This window comes from Glycine max, chromosome 11, assembly GCF_000004515.6.
Source record: "Glycine max cultivar Williams 82 chromosome 11, Glycine_max_v4.0, whole genome shotgun sequence".
NCBI lineage: Eukaryota > Viridiplantae > Streptophyta > Magnoliopsida > Fabales > Fabaceae > Glycine > Glycine max.
Window position 1 is genome coordinate 20,999,744 of NC_038247.2, and position 6,901 is coordinate 21,006,644.

Consider the following 6,901-nt stretch of genomic DNA (forward strand, 5'->3'; position numbering starts at 1 on the left):
AGGCGCAATGACAAATGTAACGAAACAAGGAGCAAGTAGTGGACATAACACCGACGGTGCAGTTGTAGAAAACGGGCAGGGCGATGGAGGAAAGGACTAGCAAAGTGGCTCAAGGCGCAACAAAGTGGGTTGGGGGGTTCAAGAGAGAGAGTGAGTTCAAGTGGCTCCCAAGATAGATAAAAGGGGACTCTTTTTAAAATCCTCAACATCGATTTTTTTTTTCAACATCAATTTTTAAATAACCGATGTTAAAATCACTCTGTTAACCTCGATTTTTCTAACATCGATGTTATCGATAACATTTTATTTACAAAAATATTACTGTGCATTTTATAATATTGGTTTTAATCATAACCGATATTAACAAGACGATGTTAAAATCTATTTTTTTAGTAATAATTATACAAATATTAAAGATTAATATATTAAATAAGATTATTTTAATTTAAATATAATAATTTTAAATTTCATTAAATATTAATTTAGGTGCACTATCTTTATATATAAAAAGAGGTAGTACGATTCATGAAATCTTTAATTATGTCAGTGCCCACCTAGAAACTTCATGAGATAGATAAAACTATATATAAGAGTTATCACTCTGACGTTGTTGAGTCTATGTTGTTAACTCCATTCAGATCCATGGCGGTTCATCTTCCAATTCCATCCACCGCAACCGCAACCGCCACCACCACAAGTCACGTGGTGGCAGAGCTGTGTACAGACATTTTGGGGCCTAAGGCAAAAATGTTAAAGTGGTTTTTTTTACAAGAATTTTAAAGAGACTTAGTATATTATATAAAATATCAATTTTTATATTAATCTTCTAGCTTTTTTAGCTGCAAAATTATTTATCAGAGTTTTATAATCAAGTAATTCTAACACTTCACTTTCAATAGATAAAATAGCTAACTCATTCAATCTATCTTGTAACATTGTTGATTTTAGATATGATTTAAGCAATTTTAATTTCGAAAAACTTCTTTCAGCAGTAGCAACTGCTGCAGGGATTGTCAATAAAATTCTATATGCAATGTAAACATTTGGAAAAGAATCTAAAGTTTTAATATATTGCTGCGTACCCAGAGTCATGCCCGTGAAATGAATCGTTCCACCAATCTACCGGGATGGAGATGAAAGGCTCCGTACGCGGGACGTCGGGATGTATGCGGTTTATAGGCGTTCAGAATCTAGACGATGTCAAATCTAGAGAGGTTGAGCCGCAGAGACAAAGTTTGATCAATAGACAATAGGTTTCATTCAAGGGAAGGGGAAGAATAATTTTTTTTTATGAACAGAAGATGAGGAGATGAAAAAACGTGAAGAATGAAGTTTGGAAAGTGAGATACGTTAGTTAGGGAATTGGGATGGGTTAAAGGAAAGTTAATAGAGATTTACTTTTTTGGGATAAATAAAATACTTTAAATGACATTGATTGTGATATTGGTTAATTTTTAAAAAGATGATATTGATTGACTAATTTTTAGGGAAGAGAGAGATTCTAAATTATTTTATTTTGATCAGTTAAAATTTGTTAATAGTTAGTAATAAAAAAATTTTAGGGGCCTAAAATTTTTTTTTTGTGGCCTTAGGCTGATGCCTAATTTGCCTTGCATCTTGCACGACCTTGCGTGGTAGTCGTGCCATACCCCTCAAGTGGCCACATCAACCCCATGATGAACCTCTCCAAACTCGTCGTATAAAAAAAACCCTAACATCCTTGTCACCTTTGTTGTAACGGAACAATGGCTCTCCTCAATTGCCTCCAAAACAAAACATCACAACATAACGCTTGCCTTGGTCCCGAACCTCAGTGCTTCCTCGGACACCTTCAACGACGTCCTCGAAGCTGTCATGACGAAGATGGAGGCACAACTCGAGCTCATCCTTGACCGCCTCCACGCGTCGCCACCGCCTACGTTCATGATTTGTGACGCGTTTCTGTTCTAGGCCATCGTCGTTGCGAATCAGAGGAATATTCCGGCGGCGGCGTTCTGGACGACGAACAAGTTGGAGCTGTGGGTGCAGTATTTCCATATTTTGCAACAGAATCAGCACTTGCATAGAAAGATGTTAGGTGAGGATCCCAATTGCATGTTCTGTAAAAGTCCTAACAAGTCTTCTCTCTTTTTTCTTTATTCATTTTTTTTTCAGATTACACAATAATTAAGTAGAAAATTATATATAGTCTTTTCACTTTTTAAAAAAAATAAATAAATTACCCTATTTTTAACGATTCTTGTTTAATAAATAAATTAAAAAACATGAGTCAAACTATGAGAATAATTTCTTATTATGTAAAAGTTTTTCCATTTAAGTTAATTTTAATTTATGAAAAAAATATTTTTTATGGGGAAATTTATCTAATAGAATCTCAATATAATATATAGTGTGTCAAAATCATTTTCAAATTTAATTTTCTTCCAAATGCATTTATTTATACGGATATCTCTTTGCCTAAAGATATATACAAATATCTGTGAAAAGGTTAAGATGAATTTGTCTTTACTCGTGTCTAATTTAAAATTTTGATACATAATTTACTTGACTCGAATTCGATTATAATTAATATCCAATAGTATATACAATATAAATCACTTTGATCTGTTTAGTATAATGTCTCAACTTTGATATTATTTATAATTAAATAGTAAAATTAAAAAACATATAAAATTATAATCGAAATATATTTTATAATTTATATTTTAAGTTGATAATATTAATATAAATATTATATTATATTATATTATATGAAATATTAATAATTAAATTAAATTGTAATAATTTAAAAGTTATTTTTAAAAAAAGAATACTAGATGTTGAATCAAGTTGAGATATTGTGGAATCGACATACATTAATAATGAAGAATATTAAATTTTACTATTAATTTCTCATCTTATTAAGAAATAAAAAATATTTTTTAAAATGTTATAATTAAAAAAAAATATTTTTTTAGGAATCTAGATCCACAATTGTATTGTTTGAAAAAGAAAAGTTGGATCAATCTGTTTTTTATTTTTATTAATTCAAAATATTTTATAAATACTAATATATAAAAGAGTTTAATATTTATGCATTGTGTAAAATATTTATGAGTAATTTTTAATATTTTAATTCTTATTGTTAGTTTTTTGGGATGTAAAGTTTTTATAAAGTGAAGATATATAGGGATTAAAGTGTAAAAAAATTGTTTGAGTAAAAATTAAGATGTAAAATTATTTAGTAGAAGGACGGATTCAGAATTTTATTAAAGGGGTCAATCTTTTTTCTTTTTTCTTTTTTATAATTATTCAAATGTTTAACTTTTGATATATAATAATTTCAAAAATCATTTTTTATTTTTACAAGTAAATTGAATTCAATTTTTTAAAATGATAATAACCTTAGTTATTATCATAATAAAAATACATACACAATTTCTTTTACATAATTTTACTCTATTTATAATCCTAATCATTATAATTATAAAAATATAACTAATTTTACATAATTTTATACTAACTAATCTTAGCCACTATTATAATAAAAATATACAACATTAGTTTTATAAATTTTACACTAGCCAGCTTAAATATTACTTAATTTATAATTTCTTTTTTTATTTTTTATACATTTCTACTCCTGATATATATAATTATTTTTTTAATTATTAAGATATATGGTGATGATTTAAAATATGTTTTCTTCAAAGCGGTGACTTTAAAATTTGGACATTTGAGATGAAGTTTACTTTTTTGTTATCATCGAACACAAAGTTTACTTTTTCTATATGCAGAGTTTTATTGATAAAAATAAGGTTTAAATATATTTTTTATTTACGATAAATATTTATTTTTTTATATTTGGTATCTAAATTTTTTTTTCTTCCAGTTGGGTCTTTATTATTTGAAAACTTGATTAACCGCTGCATAAGCAATTAATGAATCTTGATTAACGACAGAAAACTCAAACAAAACTTTTCAAATATTAGGAAGCTAATTCGAAGAAAAAATTTATAAGAAATCAATTGCAAAAATCAAATATATATCAAAGACCAAACAAATGTCTAAAAATAAAGTAGATCACAAAGTGTTCCCTACTCCAAGATAGAAATGTACAAATTTGTGAAAGGAAGATTTTGCTGCTCCAAAAAATGCCAGCAAAAGTCCAAACCAATTACAAACACCTGCATCCATCACTTTATTCATGTATTACTACTAAAATCACATAACTTTTATAGAAAAAATAGAGAATATTATTTTTTTCCATTTTTATAAACTTCAATTATAGTTATTACTCGATTTGGGTTATAGTTTTCGATTTTGTTTTGTTTAAATTTAATTTTATAATTTTAATTGTTATAATTCATCTTTAAGAAAAACTAAGGAAACAAAATACAATATTCAGCAAAATTTGTATTTTAAATTACATTACAGACCTCACATTTAATTCTAAAACTATTACTAATTTATGAGGAGTGTTAAAGTGGTTCCCATCTATTAATTTATGAGAAGTGTTATTGTGGTTCGAATACACTTTTTTACACTTCTACGTTCGCACTGTCTATTTATATTGCCAGCATTTACTATAATTTAGTATCTTCCTAATCATGGCATTCACTGAAGCATCACAAAGTTGAAATTTTTTAAAATTGTAGATTATATTCCTTCAATTTCTTGGATTCCTCGAGTGGATATTCCTCTTCTTGATGGGAACCATCGTCAAATTTTGCAATGGGCTCTGAAGAGTTGTGAATGGCTTCCTAAGGCACAGTACCAGTTATTGCCTTCGATCTATGAGCTAGAATCCCAAGTGATTGATGCCTTAAAAGCAAACCTCTCAATTCCAATTTACATCATTGGCCCAAACATACCATATTTTAGTCTTGGTGATAATTCATGTTACACTAATAACGGTGCTAACAATAATGGTGCTAGCCATGGTTACTTGAATTGGCTAGGTCGACAACCCAAATGTTCCGTTTTGTACATCTCACAGGGAAGCTATCTCCCAATCTCAAGTGCCCAAATGGATGAAATTGCCAATGCATTGCATGATAGCAATGTTAGATTCATGTGGGTGACGCGTGGTGAGACTCCAAGGTTGAAAGAAATTTGTGGGCACATGGGCTTGGTTGTGGCATGGTGTGACCAATTGAGGGTGTTGTTGCACCCTTCTGTGGGGGGTTATTGGACACATTGTGGGTGGAATTCGGTTATAGAGGGTGTTTTTTCTGGGGTGCCCTTTTTGACCTTCCCAATTGCCATGGATCAACCATTGATTAGTAAGCTCATAGTGGAGGATTGGAAGGTGGGGCTTAGAGTGAAGAAGGATGATAAGTTGGACACTTTGGTGGGAAGAGATGAGATTGTTGTGTTGTTGAGGAAGTTCATGGAGTTGGATAGTGATGTTGGTAGAGAGATGAGGAAAAGAGCCAAGGAGCTTCAACATTTGGCTCAGCTTGCAATTACTATGGATGGGTCATCTGAAAATAATATCAAAGACTTCATGAAGAATATAGTCCAGAGTGGATCAAACAGAGTTCAAGTTCAAAATGGTATTTAGATTCTTAATTGAATTGTCCTATGTTGGATTTGTTGTCTTTAGTTATAGTAATTCAATAAAGACCTAGCTAGCTTGCCTGGTTAGCTTGTGTTCACTTAATATTTCTATTTTTTTTCATGTTAGACCAATAAAACTATGTGTCTGTTACTCTGTTTACCAATAAACGATTGGACGTCCCTTTGTAACAAAGAAAATGAATTTGTATGTTTATTTTTTACTCTTTTTCCCTACTTTCTTGTTGGTTGAAATGTCAAAGTTCATACCTATTTTTAACGAGAATAATATATTTTGTGTCAAGTTATTTGTCTTTCTAACATTAAGTACACTTTATTAAATTATTAATCATACTACTATAAAACACATTGAAAATAATTATAATTTTTAGGTTAATCTAGAATATTTTTTAGTTGAAAATCAATAACTAATCTTAATTCTATCTGATATTGCACCTCTCATCACAAACTTAAGGGACAAAATTATTTTTCATTCATTCCACATCACGTTGATATACAATAATTATGCTTTTATCAAAATAGTTAGAATATAATTATAAATCTATTTTTTTAACACATAATTAGGTTCTTTAACTTTTTTTTTTCTGAATGAAGGTTCTTTAACTTCTTAATGAGACCCCAAAAATACCATTATGAAAATATTAAATTAGAAATTAATTATTTTTTTGGAATATATATTTAGTTTTTATCATTATATACTATAAAGATTATTAATGCTTCATTGATTTTTAAAATTACAATCATTTTAAGATAAATTAAAAAAGTGACATATAATATAAAATAAAAGAAATAAATAAACTTAAATTACAATTTGCTTATATTATATTACTATCAATTGTGTGGATCAATTGACATGATTTTTTTTAATTTAATTAATAATGTTGAGTCTAAGTCCTAAATATGTACAATTATATCAAATAATTATAAGAAGAACTTTGTTGGATTGCCTTGAATTGAAAAACCCTGTATTCTTTATTGTTTAACAAAAGAATGCTCATAATATATATTCCAAAGAATATTTTTCACGCTAGATCTCGTAAGTCCTAACATTTGGTTCACCTTAAAACCATTGTTAACTATCAAAGTAGGCATTGCAACTAGTTCAAACTTGTGAATGTATGAATACATGATTTTGATGATGTCAAAGAATAATCAAACAAGATTGCTTTCAAGATTACTTCAACAAACATTCAAAGGTTAAGCATTGCTTCAAGATTAATACAAGGTTGCTTCAACAAACAAGCATTGCTTCAAGATTCATTCAAGATCAGCTTTTGCCTCAAAACACATTATTTTCAACATATCAAGGCATTGGTAATCGATTACGAGGCAGTGTAATCGA

At 28.9% G+C, this 6,901-nt stretch overlaps 1 pseudogene; it reads left to right on the plus strand.

The window, feature by feature from the left end:
• Positions 1–642: 642 nt before the first annotated feature.
• Positions 643–5,545, plus strand: LOC100781144 (UDP-glycosyltransferase 87A1-like; annotated as a pseudogene).
• The last annotated feature ends 1,356 nt before the right edge of the window (positions 5,546–6,901 follow it).